Genomic DNA, 26,401 nt, shown 5'->3' with positions numbered 1-26,401 from the left:
ATTTGTGTAAATCCCACAAACAGACTCTTGTCAGGCTTTAAGGATGGAGACAAAATGAAGAAAAAGAATCCCGGCACCTATTCACAATCAGTCTTTGTGTAGTGATGCTGGGGAAGACTTACCTTGTCTTGGGCCAAAATCCCAGCTCAGTCTGCCTAGGCAGGCTGGTGAGATTGGTTACACTGCTCCCTCGACAGCTTTTAGAGCCACTTAGCTAAGTCCTGGCAACTGTGGAAGTCACCAGCTGAGAACTGAGAGGGCATACAAGAACCAAGCAGAGAGTGGGAAAGGAGGGCTGAATTTGGGCAATCCCTTTTCATCTGTAGTTCTGTCAGATATGAAGAGCAGGGAGAGGAAGTAAGGAGAGAGGAAGCTCTCTTTACAAAGCTGCTTTCCTCCCTGCTCTATTTGTTTCCACTCTCTCCAAGCCATTCCTGGGAGCTCCTCTCTATCAACCACCCAGCTCAGTGTACAATGCATAAGGAAAATTGTCAGGAGTGATGTTTGCTACCTGAGATTTTCTATCAGAATTATTTTTTTAAAAAAAGAAAGAAAACATTTACAATTAAAAAAGGTACATCATTCATCTTCTAAAGATGATGCTGGTATATGAAGACAAAAGCTACTTTGCCATTCAACTTCACTTTCAGGGACCTCCACCCCTAAAACTGACTGCATAGAGGACTTATCCCAACAATAATCCTCCAACCATCTGCTCAATGCCCACTTACACATATTCAGAAGGGGATCCAGGCCAAAAACCAGACAGAGTGTATGCCAGCATCGTTTGAGATCAAGCTTTCTAATACCAAACACTATGCAACAGATGTATAGTTCTCTTGATATTAAACTTGGGTTCTATTAAATTATTTTGCATTCCCTAAATCTGTATAGTCAAAGTAATTTGATTAATCCAACAAATACTTATTAAGTCCTCCTATGTTTCAGGAATTGTTATAGATGCTTGAAATATGGCAGTTCACAAGAGGGCAAAACACTGTTACAAAACTTTACCTTGCTGGAGGCGGCTAAACAATGAAGGAAGAAAGGAAAGAAGGAAGGAAGGAAAAAAAAGAGGGAGGGAGGGAAGAAAAGAAAGAGTCAAGAGAGGGAGGGAGGGAAGAAGAGAGGAAAAATGGTGATAAATGAAGAAAAATAAGTTAAGATAGTAAGTAACAGATGATGGGACTGAGGAGTTGCTATTTTAAATAAGGTGATCCAGGAAGACTTTAAGGAAATAAAGTATAGACTCCATTCCAAGTAAATTTCTTCAAAAGGAAATGTAAAAAAGAACCTTAAATCAGGAGTCATTTCTTGTCCTAATTGCCACTGACTCACTTGTGTCTTTGGGAAAGTCTTAGTGTTATGAAAATAAGGAGATTGGCCCCATCTCTCTGTTCATTCATTCAACCCACTTTTGATGAGCATGTTTCGTGGTCCAATCCCAACCAAAGTGCTAAATATAAAAAGATAAATAAGATTTTGTCTCTGCCAACTATCATATGATCTCCCTGATATGAAGAAGTGGAGATGCAATGTAGGGGGCGGTGGGTAGGGGGTAGGAAAAGAAAAAAAATGAAAGAAGGTGGGAATGGGAGGGAAACAAACCATAAAAGACTCAATCTCATAAAACAGAATGAGGGTTGCTGGGCAGAGGGGGGACGGGAGAGAGTGGTGGGGATATGGACATTGGGGAGGGTATGTGCTATGATGAGTGCTGTGAAATGTGTAAACCTGGCGATTCACAGACCTGTATCCCTGGGGATAAAAATACATTATATGTTTATTTAAAAAAATAAATAAATTTAATTTTTTTTAAATCAGGTCATTTATTTATTTTTTTTCATTTTTTAAAATATTTTTTATTACAGCTATCAATTTATTTATTTTCAGAAAAACAGTATTCATTATTTTTTCACCACACCCAGTGCTCCAAGCAATCCGTGCCCTCTATAATACCCACCACCTGGTACCCCAACCTCCCACCTCCCCGCCACTTCAAACCCCTCAGATTGTTTTTCAGAGTCCATAGTCTCTCGTGATTCACCTCCCCTTCCAATTTACCCCAACTCCCTTCTCCTCTCTAACACCCCTTGTCCTCCATGATATTTGTTATGCTCCACAAATAAGTGAAACCATATGATAACTGACTCTCTCTGCTTGACTTATTTCACTCAGCATAATCTCTTCCAGTCCAGTCCATGTTGCTACAAAAGTTGGGTATTCATCCTTTTTGATGGAGGGGCATAATACTCCATAGTGTATATGGACCACATCTTCCTTATCCATGATTCATCTGTCTTACACAAAACACAGTGCTCACCACAACATATATCCTCCCCACCATCCATCACCCAGTCACCCCAACCCCCCACCCCCTTCTGCTCCAGCAACCCTCAGTTTGTTTCCTGAGATTAAGAGTCTCTTATGGTTTGTCTCCCTGTCTGGTTTCATCTAGTTTCATTTTTCCCTCTCTTCCCCTCTGATCCTCTGCCTTATTTCTCAAATTACACATATCAGTGAAATCATATGATAACTGTCTTTCTCTGATTGATTTATTTCACTTAGCATAATACCCTCTTAGTTCCATCCACATCATTGCAAATGGAGAGATTTCATTTTGAGGGCAGAGTAATATTCCATTGTATATATATACCACCTTGTTATCCATTCATTTGTTGATGGACCTCGGGGCTCTTTCCATATTTTGGCTATTGTGGACATTCCTGCTATAAATATTGGTGTGCATGTGCTCCCTTCAAATCACTATTTTTGTACCCTTTGGATAAATACCTAGAAGTGCAATTGCTGGGTCATAGGGTTAATTTTTAACTTTTTGAGGAAACTCTGTTTTCCAGAGTAGCTACACCAGCTTTCATTTCTACCAACAGTATGAGAGGATTCTCCTTTCTCCACATTCTTACCAACCAACATCGGCTGTTTCTTGATTTGTTAATTTTAGCCATTCTAACTAGTGTGAGGTGGTATCTCATTGTGGTTTTGATTTGTATTTCCATGATGCTGACTGATTTTGAGCACTTTTTCATGTGTCTATTGGCCATTTGGATGTCTTCTTTGCAGAAATGTCTGTTCATGTCTTCCACCCATTTCTTAATTGGATTATTTGTTCTTTGGGTGCTGAGTTTGGTAAATTCTTTACAGATTTTGGATACTAGCCCTTTATCTGATATATCATTTGCAAATATCCTCTCCCATTCTGTCAGTTGTCTTTTGGTTTTGTTGATTATTTCCTTTGCTTTGCAGAAGCTTTTCATCTTGATGCAGTCCCAATAGTTCCATTTTGCCTTTGTTTCCCTTGCCTTTGGCAATGTGTCGAGGAAGAAGTTGCTGCAGCCAGCGAAGGTCAACAAGATTGCTGCTTGTGTTCTCCTCAAGGATTCTGATGGATTCCCATCTCACATTGAGGTGTCTCATCCATTTTGAGTCTATTTTTGTGTGTGGTGGAAGGAAATGGTCCAGTTTCATTCTTCTGCATGTGGCTGTCCAATTTTCCCTACACCATTTGTTGAAGAGACTATCTTTTTGCCATTGGATAATCTTTCCTGCTTTGTTGAAGATTAGTTGACCACAGAGTTAAGGGTCCATTTCTGAGTTCTCTATTCTGTTCCATTAATCTATGTGTCTGTTTTTGTGCCAGTACCATCCTGTATTAATAATTACAGCGTTGTAATAGAGCTTAACGTCTGGAATTATGATGCCACCAGCTTTGGTTTTCTTTTTCAACATTCCTCTGGCTCTTCAGGGTCTTTTCTGGTTCCACATAAATTTCAAAATTATCTCTTCCACTTCTGTGAAAAAAGTTCATCATATTTTGATAGGGATTGCACTGAATGTGTAGAATGCTCTAGGTAGCATAGACATTTAGTATAAGCACTGCCAAAGCAAGCACAGGTAACATAGACATTTTAACAATATTTGTTCTTCCAGTCCAGGAGCATGGAATGTTTTTCCATTTCTTTGTGTCGTTCTCAATTTCTTTCATGAGTACTTTATAGTTTTCTGAGTACAGATTCTTTGCCTCTTTGGTTAGGTTTATTCCTAGGTATCTTATGGTTTGGGGTGCAACTGTAAATGGGATTGACTCCTTAATTTCTCTTTCTTCTATCTTGTTGTGTATAGAAATGCAACCTATTTCTGTGCACTGATTTTATATCCTGCCACTTTACTAAATTTCTTATGAGTTCTGACTGTTTTGGGTGGAGTCTTTTGAGTTTTCCACATAAAGCATCATATCTTCTGCAAAGAGTGAGAGTTTGACTTCTTTGCCAATTCGGATTGCCTTTTATTTCTTTTTGTTGTTTGATTGCTGAGGTTAGGACTTCTAGTACTATGTTGAATAGCAGTGGTGATAGTGGACATTCCTGTCATGCTCCTGACCTTAGGGGAAAAGCTCTGTTTTTCCCCATTGAGAATGATATTCATTGTCAGTTTTTCATAGATGGCTTTTATGATATTGAGGTATGTACCCTCTATCCCTAAACTGTGAAGAGTTTAAATCAGAAAGGATTTTGTACTTTGTCAAATGCTTTTCCCCCATCTTCAATAGAAGACTTATTAAGAAAGTCAAGCCGTCCTTCCAAATTTAGAAAAACCACACTCATTCCAATTTTAAAATATACACATCTCTGAAAAATTATCATCTTAAACTTTGCAAAATGCCTGAAGGTGGCTTCCATGGGGGGTATGGGCACCTTGGCTTAGCAACCTGAGGAGAGGGCAGCCCCTTCAAAGAGAAGGGACAAGAGGACTGGCACCAGTGACTTCTCCACCTGACTGACACCAATCCCCAGTACTGCACCTGACAACTTCATTCATAAGTCTCTGGCTGATGACAGGCTCACTGAAGCATGGGGGTCTCTGAGCCAGCAGCTTTCTTTATTCACCCAAATAACCACTTTCAAAGAACACCCGTAGTAGTTGGTGGTAAATGCTCATTTCTGCACCAAATAAGTACAAGTCCCCCTGTCCCTTGGAAAGCTAGCTAAACTTGATGCAGCCTCAGCCCTTGACCTCCTGATGGGAGCCCTCCCTGTGGCTTAGGGGAGCGTACAAGACTCTCTGCTGTGGTGTCACTCTTACTCCACAGACCAGGTGCACACGTGCTGCCTCAGTTTTCACTTTGTGTTGATTTTAGTGCAAACCTCTACCCACAAATAAATTCTCAAGCACACAAACACACACACACACACACACACACACACACACACACACACACACATTCACCCAAATCCAAACATTTGGTGAATTAATCTTACTGAAGATTTTGAAGTAGGGTCAGAGGAAAGATTGATGTCAAAGAACTACAGTTTCCAACCTATCTCTCATGGCCTCCACCCTGCTTTCCTTTCCTGCTCTTCATCCATTATCTCCCCAGAGCAATAGACAGGACATTCCTCTTTTCACACAGAACATACATGCGCACCTTCAGGACCACTCTGGGAGGTCTCTTTTTTACCCCAACCTTCCACCAAAGCATTTCCTTCAAAGAAATGTGGCATCTTTTCTAAGAAGAATTCTGGTTAATAAAATGTACTCCTTTCGTTTCATTAAGAGTTATGCAAATAATGAAATTTCAGAAGATCAAGCAGATGTCAGCTAGACCAATGTTATTTAAAAACTTTAACAGAAGGGACTAAGTGGAAATTCTTAAAGACAAACAACTAAGAACAACCTACTCTCAAGTATTTGAAGTCATTTACCACAACCATATTCTTTTAACAAAATGTGTATCAAATGTCAACTATGTACCAGGCACTATTCTACTGAAATAAGTTACACTGACTTCAAAGAAAGAATGCTAAACTATCAGCCCTTACTGCCTGGATGCCATATTCACTAAAGGAAGACGGATAGATGGAGTCAGAGTGATAAGTGCTATAAAAACAAAAACAAAAACTTAATGGAACTTTGCTAAAGAGTTTGTATAATCCACTAAAGTGTACACATGCAAAGTTAAACAAGGATCCACCAGAAAGAAATTTCTAAGCATCTGTGAGAAACCATGCCATGTGACATTTTGTTTCCCCTCTTAAAGACAAGATAATTCCTCGTCCCTAGTCCTTGAAGAGACTCACCAACAACTGTCCATAACACCACAGGGAAGTCACACCTCCCACATTTTACATGGATTTTACAGTTAGCAATTAAGCACATAAATAATTTGGAGTCTAAGAATGCAGTTTATAAGCCTGGGTAGCATAAGCCAAAGTTCTGTTCCTTAGAAACTAAACTTGGAGTAATTACTAATGCAGACCTTGAGTGTTCTCCATTATTGGCATGCTAGTTCCCTTACAAGTAACCAGTTGCACATGGACGAGGGTGTGGCTATGGTCATCTTGATCAGGGCAAGGCCAGAGTCAGTCTGGGACATTAAGATACATAAACAAAACAAGAACTAGATTAAACACTAGTTCCCTGAATACTCCTGTCTAAAAACCCCACCTGGGTTTTTACCCTGGTAAGACGGTGTGAGAATTAACACCAAAACACATGGAGGTTCCCCTCATATTGTGCTCTAGGTATGTGCACAGAGAGTAGTAGCCTTCTCACCATGACAACGATCCCACGGGTGATCAATTAACTGAAAGAGTTGGTAAGGAAGGAAATGATGGGTTCATCACTTAACACTGATGGATTACATCAATGTTAACCTAGTGATGGGTTCTACCTTAAACACTGTTTTTTAACCTTAAAATGTGTATATATTCATTTGTTAATCTTTTGAAGTAGGACCAAGACTGGAGTGTGGCTCCCCCAATTAGGATTCTGTAAAATTTGGCTTATGTTCACTACTCATTTTGCCTCAACTACAACTTCCAGTTTCTATTTTTTTAAAAATAGTCCCCATGTCCTCAGAATGACAATCTAAAAGTATTTACAAAGCATCTGATTTGTAGATTTTTATAATTTATTCCAATTATTTGCAGCACCTCATCCACACTTTATACAACAGAAAAATTAGAGAGACTTGCTATTATCAAGCCTTTCCAAAGCACTCAGAATAGTTTTAGTAGAAACAATTCTCTTTAATTTCTAAACTGGTATTTCATCAATTATGTAAGACTTACATGATAGTTAATTAAATTATGTATTTATAATAATGCTTGGTAAGCATTAATTCACCTGGTATGAGTGTCCTGAGTGCCAGGAGTTCAAAATGCCTTGGTCTCAGTCAGTGTGTCCTCCAGAGGGAATGGGGAAGCCGGAAGAGTGGAGGATGGATAAGAGAGATTCTATGGTATATGCATGTACAAATATATAATCTCTCCTGCTTGAGTGCTCCACTTCTTATCCCCTCAATTCAGAAAAAAATGCCTTTTCATCCCCTCTTGACTCAGCTTCATGCATACAGCGGAAAAAATCATGGGATATTTCAATTCCCCATGCTGTAATTCCTAAATCTTTGGCTAAATAAAGTAGTGAGGTAAAAAATGCAATGGGAATAGCTTAGACACTGAAAGGACAGCAGGAAGGCCAGCTTTCAGCTCAGTGGAATAGGACAGCTACAATATTGTCCTGCCTCAAAATATCACCTACACAAGTACTGAAATCATCTACATCCATGTTTATTGACTCAGACTTACTGTAAGATGAAGAGAAGCATAATCTGTTCTACATAATAAAGTGACTGACTTTTTCTTTTCCAATTTCCTGGAGCATCCCAAGAGACAAGGGGACTGATGGCCCTGAACCTACAAAAGAGGAAAGAAGAGACAAGTGGCCTGGAATGAAAAGTAATTCTTGGCTCTGGAGAAGACTGGAAAACTTCAGGTCAATTATGCTGACCACATTTATTTAACATATTGACTTGTCTGTACAATGATGTATACCATTCCTCATATTCCCCCAGTACCTTTCATCAAAGTCTATGACTTATAATACCTTTGTTGATAGTGCTTTGGGTATACCACTGGTTCCCTGGATAGAACAATGTATGCTTGAAAAAAACAGAAGTTCCAAGATGAAAAACACCGAATGCAGACAAAGAGTCAAGCAAAGGTAGGAATTTGAAACAAGAGGGGACAGAAGTTCTTTGGGATAGCAAAGACACATAAGGCACTGTTTGGGACACCATAAGCAGACTGCCATCAAGCTGCTTACGAGGAAATTATATGTGTTCACATGAAATATTAACATAAGAAGAGTAGCTATCATGTGCTAATATGAATGAAAAGTTGTTTGTGTGATAGAAGTTACACACTAAGCCAATGGCAATACCAACAGAGAAGAATAGGTTATAAAAGAGAGGATATGATTTGATTTGATTTGATGCTATTCCTACCAGAAGCTATTGTTTACATCTAGAAGAAAATAATAGCACTGAAAAAGCAGGGTACTTCTTCGAACACCAACCCCATTACTGTTCATTTCTCTGTGAGAGGCATGATGTACATGAATAATTCCCATTGTTACAAATTTGGACACATTCTCCACATTGATTTTTGCTCTAAAAGTTTAGTTTACCAATATCAGAAATGGACTTACATATGTCAATAGGCAAGTGTTCCAATATGTGTGGATAGAGAATACCCAGGAAGCCCCTGCTCATTACTCATTCCTCAGAGCCTATGACGCATGTCCTGACAGGAAGCACAGCTTTGTCACTGTCCACTCTTTTTGCAATGGCCCACGGTGGCCCTTTCCATAGTGCTTTGGCTGCAGTACCCAGCAGGGCAGAGATACATGTAGGATATGTGGAGCCTGCCTGGGCTCAGGCCAATCCAGTTTAGAGAGTCCCAGAAAGACACCAGAAAAACATCTATGGAATTGAATCATTCTAAGCTTCACAGATTTCTACATAGATAAAATTTAACCATCCATTCTGTACAAGTGTACTGACAAAGAATAAAACAAGAAACTCAAAGAAAGTTTCCAGTATGGATCCTTGGGTAAATCTGCCCACTCCATCGTTTTCACACATTTCCAAGTAATTATTACTTACTGCTAGAAAGGAAAATGGTTTCCTCAAACAATTTTCCCTCCACCCATCAGCTGTCAGAAAGGTCATTATGATGGAAGACATGTCTACAGAACCACACAAGACAAAACAAAACATGGTACTGCTACCAAAAGGCAATAGTGCATCCAAAAAACAGAGGTAGGAATTCCCGGTTCTCTATTCCAGTAGTTTGCCTTAGATTATTACACACACACAATGAAATGAGAGAGAATGTGTGCAGACACATGCCGTGTCCTTCATGTACATCCACATATCTGATTTTAAATGAAAAGGTCTTCATGTCATGTTTTAGCCCATATTTTTTCTATACCTTAGATAGTCCTGATTTTGAACTTTACCTTCAACATGCTATGTTCATCATTCTTAAAAGGAAGGGGATATGGAACTGACAATAATAGTCATTTGGAGCACGCATTGTAAGTTACAGAGAAAACAGAGGTTCTGGTTTATTATGCTGAAGCTGTAAAGCCACGAATACAAAATATGGCTAGCAGTCAACTTGCTTTATTCTTCTTTTAACAACTTACTAACAGTGTGTAAATAATAAAAGCAAACTTTGATTTTTCCATCAGAGCTCTCTGAAATGGATACTAGAGTGCATTTAACATTGTGACCAGAAATATTGAAATTTGACAGCTGAGAGGTGAAAGGTCTCAAATTTATACATTGAGGTGTTTGTTCCTGTCATCATCCCAGCAGCTTCCTCAGAATAACCCCTTTTGCTTACTGAACCTTTGAGAAACAGAGAACATTAAGTAATACATCTTGGCAGACATCCTGGGATTTTGCTCCCATCAGGAAGCAAGCCATCCTAAGCTCACTAAAAGAATTCTAGGGATATGAAATGACATTCTTGCAACCTTTAACTATACTGTGTAGGAAAATCTCCTATTGTTTGCACCCACACTCTAAATACGTGAGCCTAAGCTCCTGGATTGTGTCCTTGGTTTCTCACATACCTCTCATCATACTTCTTTTGCCAAAATTATATTTACTGAAAGGAAATGATCACTTGGACCTTCCTAAAAAGGTAGGAATACTACTTCACTCCAGCAAAATTCATCTTCAGCACAAATACTCCCTTCCATTTCATGGCCCATTTCAATGTCTATCTCTCTTTTCAAGTAACATTCCATCCTTCACCCCAGCTCCCAAGGTGCTCAGATTGCCCTGTCCTCCCCACTAGCCAGCTGATCAGAATCCACCCTGTTGCTAAGGAGAAGATCTAGGTCCACCTCAAAATCTTGACTTTCCAAATGCATAAATCCAGTAGCCAATTTTCAAAATATATAGCAGTAATTTCTTCAAATAGAATAGTAAACTATAACAAGAGTTACAAAAGGAACAAGGAGATGACTGTCACAGTATCTCACACATGTTAAGTATTTATCTGGCCTTATTTGAAACGGATCACATTTTTTAACTTAATTCTCACAATAATCCCATTAGACTTATACTATCTTATCCCTTCCCCCACCCCCGCCTTTTTTTTTTTTTTTTAACAGAAAACAACAGAACAGCAAAGACGCCTAAAGACAAAAGATTCTGGTAGCCTATTAAACTCTACCACCAGACAGGGATGTGACTGGCTCCCATTACAATACATACAGTTACCAAATGTCATGAATCTTCAGAATAACTTGCAAATTGTTAAAGCTTAGAATGGTAAATCCTGGAACACCAGGGTTCTGTCACAAATTCATTCTTGATAAAATAAACTTCATTAAGTATTTAATGTGTTATCCATACCAGGGTTATTTGTCATCTAATAATATCTCAAACCAGAAGGATTAACATTCAAAAACTGAATATTAGGTATCACCTTTCTACGAAAAAAGAGAGAGAGAGAGATCTTTGTATCCTTTCAAATTATGTTAAACCAAATAACCATTTACCCATTTGTGAACAAAGCCTTAACTGACTGAATTAAGACAAAACAGGCAGGTCTGACTACTCAACAAATTAAGTACCCTTACTTCCAGGTTTTTCAGAAGAAAAGGACATTAAAAAGCCATAGTTGAGCAGGTAAGAAACAAAACATAATTGTTTTTTTCGCATGCATAGAGTATATTTGAGAATTGTCCCACTAATGCTATGCTGACAAAAAAAATCATGAAACATTCCCTTCAAACTTGAGCCTGCATCAGAATCACCTGGAGGGATTATTAAAACACAGATCGCTGGGCCCCAAATCAGAGTTTCCAGTCCAGGGACCATACTCTGAGAACAAATGCTTCTTGCCAGGGCAGGGAAAGAGTATGCTGAGCTTCCCTAGGTGTTTTGGGATGAATGAAGAAGCTGATAAACATTTATTTCTAGCAGTAATTATCTGAGTAGCTCTCAGTATCAAATATGTAGTAAGCGCTTGTGATGTGCCAAACACTATGCTAGGCATTGAAGAAGACTTAGTGAGGGAGACAGATGGTGCATCGTGCCCAGGGAGATGGGCAGGTGAGCCTGCAGCTGAGAGTTACAGGATGAATGGATATCAGTACAGCCATGTGGCCTTGGGAAGAGCTTCCCATCAGGAGGTTCCTTGGGAAGACTCAGTGGCACTGCAGAGTGAGACTGCAAGCCAGTCTCACCAGGAAGGCTGAGCTGGAGGCCTCCAGGAATGTGGGCGGTCAGATCAGCACCAAAACAGGGAGAGAACCCTGCTGCTCAGAAACATGGCCTCCACGGGGATACTCAGGGCTGGGCGGAGGGGGCAGTGTACATAGACATACAGACACACGCATACCACATCCCTCAGAAACTGCCCAAAACAGAAGAGGTAGATGGAAGTGATCCCTTTGGGTAGGTCCAGACCAAGGATGGTCAGTTTTATTTCCCTCCATAGAAATTGATATTGATATGAACACCCCTAAACCTAAGCAGAAGCATAGAGTGCAAAGGCAGAAAATGTTACAAATAAATAGGTATTTTATGTGTCTGCCATGAGACACCTGCATAAAAGAGAAAAGGGAGGAAAATCTATTTTACACCTCAAATCTAAAGATTTTACATTCCCTTCAAGTTTTTATATTAGGGTCCAGACTTGGCATTTTATACGTGTGGCCCACTCTTTATAGCTCTCTGATAAAATAAATGCGAGGGGGAAAAAAACAGCCTAGACAAGTTATCACACTGCCCCTTCCTCATATTTTGTGAAAATTATCTTTCCTCGGAATCACAAAAGTCTCAAACTCTGCATGATTTACTAGGAAGGCTTTAGAAGCCAAAGCTTTTGTGGACCATTCAGCCATGGCATATGGGCTCAAGTTTTTTCTTAGCTCATCTACAGGTGCCAGATTTATCATCCCCTCTCAGTCAGAACACAGGTATGCTGTATGCTATGTGATGTTTTGAATAATCTGGGATGACTCTCTCACCCTCATTATTTCCTTGAAAGCTTGAATAAAGCTGCATGAGCTTCTTCAGCAACCATGAAATCTATTTTCTAGTTCCCTTCTAAGAACAACAAGCTAATAAGCTAACTGATGTCTTAACATCAGCTTTCCTGATTTCCTAGCCCATCTGCTAGGTCCCAAAAATGCACAATCTCCCTTGATGCCCTTATGTCATAGCTTCTTTGGGTAACGCATTTCCCTACAAGCCTTAAAACTTGTTATTAAGGGGCCCACAGTGCAGTTTAAGCAGCTTGGAAGCCAGCCTCTCACTGAATGAATATTAAATCTCTTGGGTCAATAGGTCCTCCTGCTTCCCTGGCAGATAGAGTAAGAAAAGATTTCGTGTTCCCTTTGGCTACCTAATGACTCTCTAACTGCTGGTTTGTTTCCATTTTCAGTCTGGCACAAACAAAAAGGCTTGCAGCCCTTTCCATGGTCGCCTGAGCTCACCAACCACCATGCAAAGGCAGCAGTTTTTCATTATTGATAAAATGTAATGTCATAATGTCATGGCCTTTCTGGTCATCATCTTGGTAAGTCAGCAATGACATTATCACATTTTATAATGATAACAAATGGTCATAATGTTTGCATGTAATTTTCATTGGCTCCTTTAGAGTTCTCATTCAAACCCATCAACAGATGGAACTTAATAGCAACTTCATATGTCTTCTTTCTTAGATCTGCTCAATTCTAATAGTAAAATCTACATGAATCAATGTTCATTAAAAGCACAATGGTTACTTCCCCCTCTTAACTGAATGTTGTACTTTTAGAAAGAAGAATTTTTGCAAAATGTATTTGTACCATTGGATTTGGACATGGAAATGCATTAAATAAGTCTACTTGCTATTCTATCATGAACTCTCACTAACCCCTTTCTGTTCTGTCCAGGCCCGCACTTCTCCAATCTGTCCAGTGATTTTTGAGTGCTATGTTCTGCCTATTTCACTGTAATCATAGAACATTAATTGGTCTAAATTATAAGAATCATTCATGGGGCACTTATTTCCATATATTAGCCTTCTGACTCCTCTCCTTCTTAAGAAAGTGGAAATATTTCATTGTCTAAGCCCAGAACTAAAATCAGCATTCCTTAGAAAGCCCTTTTTTTTTTCCAATTCATTGACAACAGAGTAACAAATAGAGTAAAGCCAGAACAAGTTCACAATCTAGTCCTAAAAACATAGTAAGTCTAAAACACACTTGAGAGATCTCAAGAAATGTTTTAGAACTCATTTAGTACTTCATGGGGATGGTAGAAAAGGAAGAGAGGAGAAAAATCTCTCACTCATGAGAAATATGGTCTAGGGTATGTCTGCATGTATCATCTCATCTAATCTTCACAATATCCCCCCCAAAATAAAAACCATTCTCTGCGTTTAACTCATAAGGAACTGAGGCTCAAGGAGATTAACAGAGCTAATGAGTCATGAAACCAACATTCAGACCTAGCAGTTCTGACTCCAAAATTCATGAGTGTTCCATGGCACAAAACTTCCTAAACAGGTATTCCACTATCAAAGAAAGAATCAAATCTTTCAGCCAGCCCCAAATAAAATCATCATACATTCAGAGAACTAAGAGATATGAGTACATTTCAGATATAGAAACTCTTTATGTTGCCATTAATACATCGATTTAGACTGTTACTGGTACCACAGTCTCAGAGCAGGCACATCTTAATTGAGTTAATGGCGTCAATGCATCTGTGTGATTTCTCATTGAAGTCCTTTCCACATTATTCAGTAGATTTCACTATTGTCGTTTAAAATTGAGCCAAATGAAGTAGTTTCATCAGATTTGTGGATCAGCAGCCCTTTAGCTGAAACAATAAAACCATGTAAAAGAGTATATAATAGTATTAGTATAAGAGCTTCCCACACCTATTCTAGTCAATCAGAGGCCACACTCTTTACCACTACCACTTAAAACAATAAACATTTCTAAAGATTTTACTATTCACAAAGCACTAACCATTATATTATTGCATTTATCCTCACAGCAACCCCATGTTAAGGTAAGGAAACAGATTACTTGATTTGTTCAAGTTCATAGAGACACCAAGGGACAAAAAAAAAAAAAAAGACCCACACAAAGATCTTCTGGCTCAAATGTCCATGCTCTTTCCACTCTATCAAGGCCTTTAGTGTATTGAGGGAATGTGATTTCCAAAAGCAATGCACCAGTAATCGAGGAAAGTTCAGTCCTTCCTCTGAGGGGAGGCCAGGCAAATATCAGGACCTCACAGCAATAGAAGACTTCTGGAAATGGAATGGTGGTTTAAACGTGTGTAGAGGAAGGACTTGCAGAGAATGAGGGCTAACAAGCTATTTTATTGAATAAATTGTAAGTACATGCTGGGAAAGAGGAAGGACTTCTCTTCACTCCATTTCATTCAATCAGTAGGTCCCGGGGGTTTCCTCTTCACTCATTCATTTGTTCATTCACTCAGCATACATTACTGAGAAGTTTCTCTAGGCCAGCATTATGCCAAGCACTGAGGATACAATAGTGAATGACACACAAATGGACCTGCCCCACATGAAGCTCACATTTGTGCAGATGAGACGGTCATTAAAAAACTAATGTTATGACAAATCATCTCACTACCATTGATGTACGTGAAGACCAGCTGTGAGGACAGAGTATTATAGGAGAATTCACCAATCCCAAGGAGTTAAGGAAGACCTTTCTATAGATGAGACATTTACATTGAGATTTGAAGCTTTAGTGAATAGAAGTCACTAGGCAAAACATTAGGAAACCATCCTTGCTTCCCTCTTTTAAGTTCCTTTCCGCTTGGTTTCCCTTGCTTTCCTAATTCCTTCCTTTTCAAATACCATGGCTATCATAATGGTTACCACCTGAACCTTAATTTAGCACTTATATGGTCTAATACACTAACAATTTGGAGATCCGTGTGTGTGTAACTTTGACAGGTCAGAGGAGGCCTGAAGGACATGTGCGATGATTTTCTGCCAAGTATGGTTTTAAATCATAGCTAGTCTGGCAGTTGCTACATTGAGCATCTCTCTTTCTCTTTCCCTCTCTTTGTATGACTCCTCACAATGAGTTAGACATGCCCTTCTGCACACTAAGCCATATAAAACTCCATATCCCCTTCTTTCTGTCATTTCTTTCCTTTTACTAATTTTCATATATTGCTATGAACTGAATTGTATCTCCCCAAAATTTGTATGATGAAAATCTACTCCCCAATATGATTGTATTTGAAGATAGGGCTTCAGAGAGGTAATCAAAGATAAATGAAGTCATAAATGTTGGCCTTAATCCGAAGGTGATGTTGTACTTGTAAGAAGAGGAAGACATTCCAGAAAGGCACGTTCTATCTCTCCCCTAACTCTACTCTCTCTCTCTCTCTCTGTTTCCCCAACCACAGAAAAAAGGCCATGTTAGCACACAGTGAGAAGTCAACCACCTGTAAGCCAGGAAGAGAGACGTACCAGAAACCAACCCTACTAGCACCTTGATCTTAGACTTAAAACCTCCAAACCTATTTATTTTCTAATAATAGTTAAAAACACCCAAACTGTGGTAATTTGTTAGGAGAGGTCAAAATGACTAATATAAATATGAAGACAAAAATCTATGAGATATAGCACATTCATTGGAAGTGTTAATAGAACCGTATGTGAGTATTGCAAAGGTAGTGATGGCACAATTTGCACTCCTAGCTCTGGTACCTAGGAAAAGGAAATGGCAGTGACTGGGGGGAGAAAATTGTTGTGGAGATTGTCCAGACAGGAAGACTATGAACTGGCATAGGCATCATGGCATCACTGGAGGTAAATGACAATTTCAGACGTCTGTTCTAAAAACTTTGTTTTTGAATTATCTTCACCATATTCTATAATTATGTATTCCAACCAGAAGATACAAACGCTTCCTGAAAGAATTTTGGAATGGTTATATCAGAAAGAGTATATCTACTTACTAGGAGCAATTTCTTTGCCTAAGACAAAGAGAGTAAAGCCATTGTTTTCTAATAAGGGATTAATCTGGAGAGGAGGGAAGCTTTAAGGAAAAGTAAGACTTTGCTAATGTGCCTTTGATAATGTGCCTTTCAGATCTGGCACATCAAATCTCAAGGAGCTTTATGTTCTTGGTGGCCATACGATAACAGATATCATGATATCCCTTTTTTAATTGTAAGAACATTTGAGGGAAAGGATCCAAACCTTCCAAGTTGATCTGTAGTTCTAGAAAGGAAATTGCAGTCTTTCTTTGGGTTACCTTGAAAGCAGACACAATGCTATCCTTAAGATTAAGCAGCCATTTTACAAGATCTCTGACAACACTAGATAACCTGAAGGAAAAAGTTACTGTATCAGTCAGTTATATCTAATAATGCTGTGTAACAGACTGATCTAAACCTCAGTGACAGTTAACAATAAACATTTATCTCTCACTCATGAATCAGTGAATCAGCACAGTTTGGCTATTCTAAGCTGTATTCAGCTGCAGGTTGGGTTCAGCTCTTTCATTCTTCTTGGACAGTGGCTATTTATTTTTTTTTAAGATTTTATTTATTTATTTGACAGACAGAGATTAGAAGTAGGCAGAGAGGCAGGCAGAGAGAGAGGAGGAAGCAGGCTCCCTGTGGAGCAGAGAACCCTATGTGGGGCTCAATCACAGGACCTTGGGATCATGACCTGAGCCAAAGGCAGAGGCTTTAAACCACTGAGCCACCCAGGAGCCCCTTGGACAGTGGCTATTTAGACATATTATTCTCATAGCAAAAGTTAAAAGTACAAGAGGCAAGAACTGCAGAAGGACATCTAAAGCCATTTCTTTAAGTCTTGGTCAAAACAAATCATAAACCACTCCCAAAATCAAAGTGCAGGGAAGCACCCTCTACCAACCGTGAGACCAAACCAAGTTATATGACCAAGCCCAACATCAACAGGATGAGAAAGTATACTCCTCCCATGTGGGAAGGAGGAGGAAGAGGAGAGTGAATATTTGTTTAACCATAATCTAATTAACCACAGAAATGTTACCTATTTTTTATAGATAAGAAAACTGAGGTCACTTGTTCAAAGTGCAGAGCTCAGAGTTGAATCAAATTCTAAATTTTTCCAAAGTTCACATTCTTTTCACTCATTGAACATCCTCTGGGTAATAGTATAGAAAATACAAAAACACATTGTCACAGAGGTGATAGGCAACAATGGATTAAAGAGACATGTTTATAAACTAGGGCCAAGAAATGCCTAAAAGTAGGAGCCATACACAGAAGTTAGTCTACAAAACACAGTCATTTCATCATTCAGAAAATACTTATTGAACACCCACAAGGCACTAAACTCTGTGGTAGGCACTAAAGGTAGGACTGTCATTCTGGATCTGTCAATGTTAGATGACATTCTAGGCATCTGTCAGTATTAGATGACACTTAGTTAAATGAAGCCAAGCTAGAAAGGCTGCGTCTTCCTAGAACCTTTTGAGGACCTCTTCTTTTTCTTCTTCTTCTTCTTTTTCTTCTTCTTTTTTTTTAATGTGTTGATGCTATTTACTGGGTTAATTATTTCTTTTGTTTTTTAAATTTTTTTCAGCATAACAGTATTCCTTGTTTTTGCACCACATCCAGTGCTCCATGCAATCCGTGCCCTAATACCCACCACCTGGTTCCCCCAACCTCTCAGGACCTCTTCTTTTATGCACTCCATGCCATCTAACTGCCCCAACCTGACAGGCCTGACCACTTAGAACATATGCCCCCAAACCGTCCTCCATAACCAGCCAGCTCAGCACCTTAAAGCAACCCAGGCCTCCTTCAACCAAGACCAAGCACCACTAGACCATTCTTTTTTTTTTTAATTTTTTCAATTTATTTATTTTCAGAAAAACAGTATTCATTATTTTTTCACCACACCCAGTGCTCCATGCAATCTGTGCCCTCTATAATACCCACCACCTGGTACCCCAAACAACCCACCCCCCCCCGCCACTTCAAACCCCTCAGATTGTTTTTCAGAGTCCATAGTCTCTCGTGATTCACCTCCCCTTCCAATTTACCCCAACTCCCTTCTCCTCTCTAACACCCCTTGTCCTCCATGATATTTGTTATGCTCCACAAATAAGTGAAACCATATGATAATTGACTCTCTCTGCTTGACTTATTTCACTCAGCATAATCTCTTCCAGTCCCGTCCATGTTGCTACAAAAGTTGGGTATTCATCCCTTCTGATGGAGGCATAATACTCCATAGTGTATATGGACCACATCTTCCTTATCCATTCGTCCGTCGAAGGGCATCTTGGTTCTTTCCATAGTTTGGCGACCGTGGCCACTGCTGCTATAAACATTGGGGTACAGATGGCCGTTCTTTTCACGACATCTGTATCCTTGGGGTAAATACCCAGGACTGCAATTGCAGGGCCATAGGGAAGCTCTATTTTTAATTTCTTGAGGAATCTCCACACTGTTCTCTAAAGAGGCTGCACCAACTTGCATTTCCACCAACAGTGTAAGAGTGTTCCCCTTTCTCCACATCCTCTCCAACACATGTTGTTTCCTGTCTTGCTAATTTTGGCCATCCTAAGTGGTGTAAGGTGATATCTCAATATGGTTTTAATTTGAATCTCCCTGAGGGCTAATGATGATGAACATTTTTTCATGTGTCTGATAGCCATTTATATGTCTTCATTGGAGAAGTGTCTGTTCATATCTTCTGCCCATTTTTTGATGTTTGCCTGTTTTGTGTGTGTTGAGTTTGAGGAGTTCATTACAGATCCTGGATATCAACCTTTTGTCTGTACTGTCATTTGCAAATATCTTCTCCCATTCCGTGGGTTGCCTCTTTGTTTTCTTGACTGTTTCCTTTGCTGTGCAGAAGCTTTTGATTTTGATGAAGTCCCCAAAGTTTATTTTCGCTTTTGTTTCCTTTGCCTTTGGAGACATGTCTTGAAAGAAGTTGCTGTGGCTGATATCAAAGAGATTACTGCCTATGTTCTCCTCTAGGATTCTGATGGATTCCTGTCTCACGTTGCGGTCTTTTATCCATTTTGAGTTTATCTTTGTGTACAGTGTAAGAGAATGGTCGAGTTTCATTCTTCTACATATAGCTGCCCAGTTTTCCCAGCACCATTTATTGAAGAGACTGTCTTTTTTCCACTGTATATTTTTTCCTGTTTTGTCGAAGAATAATTGACCATAGAATTGAGGGTCCATATCTGGGCTCTCTGTTCCACTGGTCTCTGTGTCTGTTTTTATGCCAGTACCATGCTGTCTTGGTGATCACAGCTTTGTAATAAAGCTTGAAATCAGGTAACGTGATGCCCCCGGCTTTATTTTTGTTTTTCAACATTTCCTTAGCGATTCAGGGTCTCTTCTGATTCCATACAAATTTTAGGATTATTTGCCCAGCTCTTTGAAGAATACTGGTGGAATTTTGATCGGAATGGCATTAAAAGTATAGATTGCTCTAGGCAGTATAGACATTTTAACAATGTTTATTCTTCCGATCCAAGAGCATGGAATGGCCTTCCATCTATTTGTGTCTTCTTCAATTTCTTTCATGAGTGTTCTGTAGTTCCTCGAGTACAGATCCTTTACCTCTTTGGCTAGGTTTATTCCCAGGTATCTTAGGGTTCTTGGTGCTATAGTAAATGGAATCGATTCTCTAATTTCCCTTTCTGTATTTTCATTGTTAGTGTATAAGAAAGCCACTGATTTCTGCACATTGACTTTGTATCCTGCCACGTTGCTGAATTGCTGTATGAGTTCTAGTAGTTTGGGGGTGGAGTCTTTTGGGTTTTCCATATAAAGAATCATGTCATCTGCAAAGAGAGAGAGTTTGACTTCTTCATTACCAATTTGGATACCTTTTATTTCTCTTTGTTGTCTGATTGCTGTTGCTAGGACTTCTAATACTATGTTGAACAAGAGTGGTGAAAGTGGGCATCCTTGTCTTGTTCCTGATCTCAATGGAAAGCTGCAAGCTTTTTCCCCATTGAGGATGATATTTGCTGTGGGTCTTTCATAGATAGATTTGATGAGGTTCAGGAATGTTCCCTCTATCCCTATACTTTGAAGCGTTTTGATCAGGAACGGATGCTGGATTTTGTCAAATGCTTTTTCTGCATCAATTGAGAGGACCATGTGGTTCTTCTCTCTTCTCATATTAATTTGTTGTATCACATTGATTAATTTGCGAATGTTGAACCATCCTTGTGGCCCAGGGATGAATCCCACCTGATCATGGTGGATAATCTTTTTAATACCAATAGACCTTTCTGACAGGTGGCCCATCACTGGAATAACTTCTTAAATGATGCAGCACTTTCTACCCCATTTATCTTAATTCTTCCTACTACAGTTTTCATGTTGCCTCTCCAATCACCACACCCTTATATTTATACACACCCCCAGATCTCCTGACTGCAATCACTGCTAGTTTAACAACAATGACTATCTCTCCATCACAGTAATAAATTATTGGATTACTTTACATAACCCATATAATGCTTGGGCAACTTGCAGTCCAGTCCTGTACGACACAATTTAAATATTTCCTGAAGTCACCCAATGACTCCATGCATAATACCCAGCAAAGGTTTTTAAAATCCCTTTCACCATCATTTTCTTCCCACAAACATGGCACCTATCCCTCCCTAAAAGTACTTTCTTTTACCCAAAACTCTACCCAAATATCATGGGTATCCAGTCCCACTGACTCCTTTTTTTTCTTATCTTTCCTTTCCCTCTATCCTTTTGTTCTGTCAGTGATCAAGGGCCCATTCAATGAGCCAGGTACCCTCCAGGCTCAGAATCTTGGCCTGACGGTTATCTGTGCTCTGAAACACTCTTTATCTAGATTTGCACCTGGTTCACTCTTGTCTCTCTTTCAGACCTTTGCTCAAATGCCACCTTCACTATGATGCCTTTTCAGGACCCCCAGGTAACACTGGATGTTCTTATCCCACACTCTCTACACCCATCCTCCTTCCCTGCTTTCTCTACTTCCACAACACTTAACCACCATCTGACATATTATATATTTTACTTCTTTACCTTCCATCTTCCCCCCTCCAGAGTGCAAGCTCCGTAAAGGTAGGTAGGTTGTCTGTTTTGTTTCCTATTATATCCCCAGCACAATACCAGTACCATAGTGGGCTTTCAAAAATATGTATTTGCCCATTATTATTCTTCATAATAAAGGACTAAAAAGAAATGGCAAAATTGAGGATGGTAGGGGAGATGAAGAAGAGGAAAACTGTGAATACTCAGCATGTAATATCTTTTTTTCTATCTGTCACACTATACCATTTTTCCTGGACTGACTCAGCCTACAAGATCCTCCTAGCTGTACAGGTATCTGCCCACCCCCTTCCTCCAGTCACCCCATAACCATTCTCTGTTGCCCCATTCCCTCACATCCTCCCCAGTAATCTGAGCCTGTTCTGTTTTACCCTCTAGAAAAAAAAAAGGAAATCCCTTCATCCACTTTTGATACACTCATTCTACAGTACCAGTGATTCCTTATAGTACATGTAGTGTTGTCTGGGGTGTTCTTAAAGAACTTTCCACAGAAACAAGGACTTATCCTATAGGAATCAATCTCTAATGGTTAGAGATTAGGCCTGTAAGCCAAGAAATACACCTGAGACACCATCACTCATAGTTCCTCTGGAGAATGGCAGCTTATTTGCATATCATATGAGAGGATTTTTTTTTTGTTTTCTGTCATAGAAACAAGGTCACCCAAATAGACCACAGGATCACTGATCTCTGTGATGTGACGATGAAGAGATACCTAAAGTACTATGCCCTCAAAATGTAATGCCATTACAGTGTTTCTGAGCACAGGCATGTCATGAAATGTGATTGGGGGATTATCAGTGGATGCATATTTTACCCTTGTTCTTCCTAGCTCCAATTTACCATATATAACTGGGAACTGACTGAATCAGATAGACAGTAAATAGGCTACAATTTCTTTCTAATAAAACTAAATCAGCTGCTTATGCTCCTCTCTTTCCCTATCCACTTCTTTAAACTGTTAGGATAAAATAACACATATATAATATATATGCAAATACACCACTTTAGCAGTCAGAATTATAAAAATAAATCATAAAGTAACAAGAACAAAACATGGGTGAATATTTACCTGATGTAGGTAAGGAAGAATATTTAATCATAAAAAGAAAGGAACAACAAAGGAAAAGAAACAACAAAGAAAAAGACATATACTACCATTTGCCTCAAATGATGAAAAACTTTTGATGTATCTTATATATAAAGAGTTCCTAAAAATCAATAAGAAAAATATAACCATTCTGTATACATAAATAAATGAAATCATGAAGAGCCGATGGACAAAAAAGAAAATAAGAAATCATGAATAATCATACGAAAAAAATTCAAGAAAATACATATGAAAGCAAGATGACATTTTCTGCCTATAAATTTGTAAAAAAGATTTTTTCTTTTTTTCATTTTATCGCTTTTCAGTGTTCCAAAATTCATTGTTTATGCACCACACTCAGTGCTCCACGCAATACGTGCCCTCCTTAATACCCACCATCAGCCTCACCCAACTCCCTACTCTCCTCCCCTCCAAAACCCTCAGTTTGTTTCCCATTTTTTTAAATCATTATACTCAATGATAAGAGAATGCAGAAAATAAACTCTTTTTTATAATGCTGCTAGAAAACTGGTGACCCCTTTCTGGAGGGCAGTTTGGCAGTTTAGATATATTCTTATTTTTATATAGCAATTTCATCCTTAGCTATTTATCCCAAAAAATCATCAGAGATTTACACAAATGTTTATTCATAGTGATGTTTGTTCTTTCTAGGATTTTTTTTAATATTAGAAACACCCCAAATGCTTAACAGTAAAGAAAGACTTAGTAAATAGTTACAGTCATACAGTAAAATACTATGCAACCACTTAAATTAACTGTAAAAGATCATATTTTCCAAAAATTACTGCAAAAATATTTCTGGTTGCATATGCTCTTCCAGACCCTTATCATTTCCCAATATGAAAAGCTGAATAAAGGTCCCCCAAAGATGTGAACATCCCAATCCCTTTACTTTTGAGTATATCTTACTTTACATGGTAAAAGGAATTTTGCAGATGTGATTAAGGTAAGGACCTTGAGATGGGAAGATTATTCTGATTATACAGGTGGGCCCAATGTAATCACAAAGATCCTTATAAAAGGGAGGCGGGAGGATCAGAGTCAAAAAAAAAAAAAAAAGAGTAATGATGAGCACAGAGGGTCACAGCCAGGGAGAGATTTGAAGATGCTACAATGCTGGCCTTAAAGACAGAGGAGTCAGAAGTCAAGAAGGGCAGGCAGCCTCCCAAAGCGAGAAAGGCAAGGAAATGGATTGTCCTCTAGAGCCTGATAGGACACCTCAATTCTGGCCCAGGGAAACTCATTTCAGAATTCTGTCCTCTAAATTGTAAGATAATAAATTTCTGTTGTTTTAAATTTGTGACATCACCAATAAGAAACTAACAAGTCATTCAAGAGTTCTGTGTCTCAAGGGAAGAGCTTCTGTGGGCTTTAGGGTAGACTTTTGGACTGCCTTAGTGACAAGCATGTGGCAGAAGGAAGGCTGTGTGAATTCCAAAACTGAGTCATAAAAGGTGACTTAATGTTTGCTTTAGCAGCACATATACTAAAATTAGAATGATACAGAGAAGATGAGAATGGCCCCTGCACAAGGATGGCACACAAATTCTTGAAGTGTTCCATATTTTTATTGTTGGATCACTATAATGTATACCTAAAACTAATATTACACTGTACGTTAACTATACTGGAATTAAAATTTAAGAAAAAAAGATTTCAAGGTGAGTTAGTTTCAGCCTGGCCTTTCTTTATGGACATTTACTTGTGGAGCCCTGAGCTACCATGTAGGAAGCATGACTACCCTGAAGCCACCATGCAGAAAAGACCATATTAAAGACTGGGAGAAATGCCCAAGAAACCAGTTGTTCCAGCCTCCAGCTGTTTGGGTCTCTCCAGCTCAGTACCAAAAATGTGAGTAAGAAACTTCAGATAATTAGCCCAAGCCACCTCCTGTACAACTACATGAAATATCCTGCATAAGAACTATTTAGCTGAGCCTCGTCAATGCCAAAATCATGTGTTTTTTTGCCATTAGGTTTTGTGGTGGTTTTATCATCAATGAGTAACCAATACATTAATGATAAAGAGAAATGTTCAAAATATAATATTAAAAGAAAAACTAGGGGTACCTGGCTCACTCAATTGGTAGATCATATGACTCTTGATCTCAGGGTCATGAGTTGGGCCCTAGGTTGTGCACAGAGACTACTTTAAAAAAATAAATAAATAAAAAGAGAGTCTATAAGCTACCACAAGGCTGTGTGTGTATGTATACACAGAAAAAATTTGGAGTCCCCAAAAAATGTTATAAAATGGTTATCTCGGGGCACCTGGGTGGCTCAGCGGGTTAAAGCCTCTGCCTTCAGCCCAGGTCATGATCCCAAGGTCCTGGGATCGAGCCCCGCATCAGGCTCTCTGCTCAGTGCAGAGCCTGCTTCTCTCTCTCTCTCTCTCTCTCTCTCTCTCTCTCTGCCTGCCTCTCTGCCTACTTGTGTTCTCTGTCAAATAAATAAATAAAATGGTTATCTCTGGGGTGCCTGAATAGCTCAGTTGGTTAAACATTTGCCTTCAGCTCAGGTCATGAACCCAGGGTCTTGGGGTTGAGCCCCACTCACTTCCCTGCTAGCAGGGAGTCTGCTTCTCCTTCTGTCAACCCTGCCCCCACTCATGCTCTCCCTCTCTCTCTCAAATAAATAAAATCTTCAAAAATAAAAAACAATAATAAAATAAAATGGTTATCTCTGCATGTTGAGTGAGGAAATTAGTATATTCTTTATATTTTTATGTTTATACAAAACATACATTCATTTATATAAAGTACATATACCTATAAAATCAATATTCATTCCTTTTGTAATCAGAGAAAATACTTTTAAGCCTTTTAGATCCTTTTACTTTCAAATATACCATGACTACAGAAAGCATGTGAGTGTACCCTGTACAGGGATATGCGCATTTGCCGATGTACATGAGCATATGAGCGTATCCTGTACAGTGACACACGCATACACAGATGTGCATACTGAAAATAAAGTAAAGACAACAGGAGAAGGGGTCACTTGGTTAACTGGAGTGAGAACATGAACCTTTAAATACTACTTTTATTCCTCCTTTCCTGCAGTAGAAATGGCACCAAATATCTTTATAATACAGGGTCAAATGCCTAATCCTTTTAGCCACTCCCAATTCAACTGTAATTGACTGACCCTGATGCTGCTGGGTTTGGATTCTTTTCTGTGACACAGATAAAATATTGTGTATAACTTCCCCTGGAAGAAGGAAAGTAAACAACTCTTTGAGAATCACCCCTTTCTTTGGACATAGTGCCTAAAATTCACAAGGATTTTGCTGTTCTCTATCAATACCTCTGAATCATGGGCACCTGGAAAAGAGTCCGGGGTACAATAAAAGAGCAGAAAGGGGGAAAGCCCAGGACTTTACTGCATTCCCATTAAATTCCCATGATAATCCTGAAAGTTGAATTAATAATCCCCATTTTATAGATGAGAACATTGAGGCTCAGAAATGTTCAGCAATTTGCCCAAGTCAAAGAGCTATTAAGTGGCGGAGCTGAACTTGCAATACAAAGGTCTTTATGGTAAGGTGCACTTATGGTGCACTTGTCTTCTCTTTTCCTCAGTTTTATGGTTCCTACCTTCAGCGTTATAGTGTAAATTAAATATGTGAATATATGTATCATAGCATATTATATGGAATAATGCTCACCACTTGAAAACACCACATTATTCAGTGTTAGCTGCCATTTCAGTTGTATGACTCAGAGTCACATCACAAAGCACAAGCAGGCCCTGGGGACCCACAATTGTTCTCCCTTCAAAAATCCTGGACTCAGTATCTCACCATTTGGGGATAGGGCAGCAACCTACCCAGCAGTGGTGTTATTCCGTGAAAAC

General features: G+C 39.1%; 1 non-coding gene across 1 annotated transcript; it reads left to right on the top strand.

Annotated features, from left to right (window-relative positions):
- Positions 1–24,013: 24,013 nt before the first annotated feature.
- On the top strand, positions 24,014–24,116 carry LOC116592123. The gene has a single exon (XR_004286315.1). It is a non-coding gene; the product is annotated as a U6 spliceosomal RNA (small nuclear RNA).
- The last annotated feature ends 2,285 nt before the right edge of the window (positions 24,117–26,401 follow it).

Source organism: Mustela erminea, chromosome 5 (genome assembly GCF_009829155.1).
Source record: "Mustela erminea isolate mMusErm1 chromosome 5, mMusErm1.Pri, whole genome shotgun sequence".
Classification (NCBI taxonomy): Eukaryota; Metazoa; Chordata; class Mammalia; order Carnivora; family Mustelidae; genus Mustela; species Mustela erminea.
This window is presented reverse-complemented; position numbering and strand designations above follow the sequence as displayed.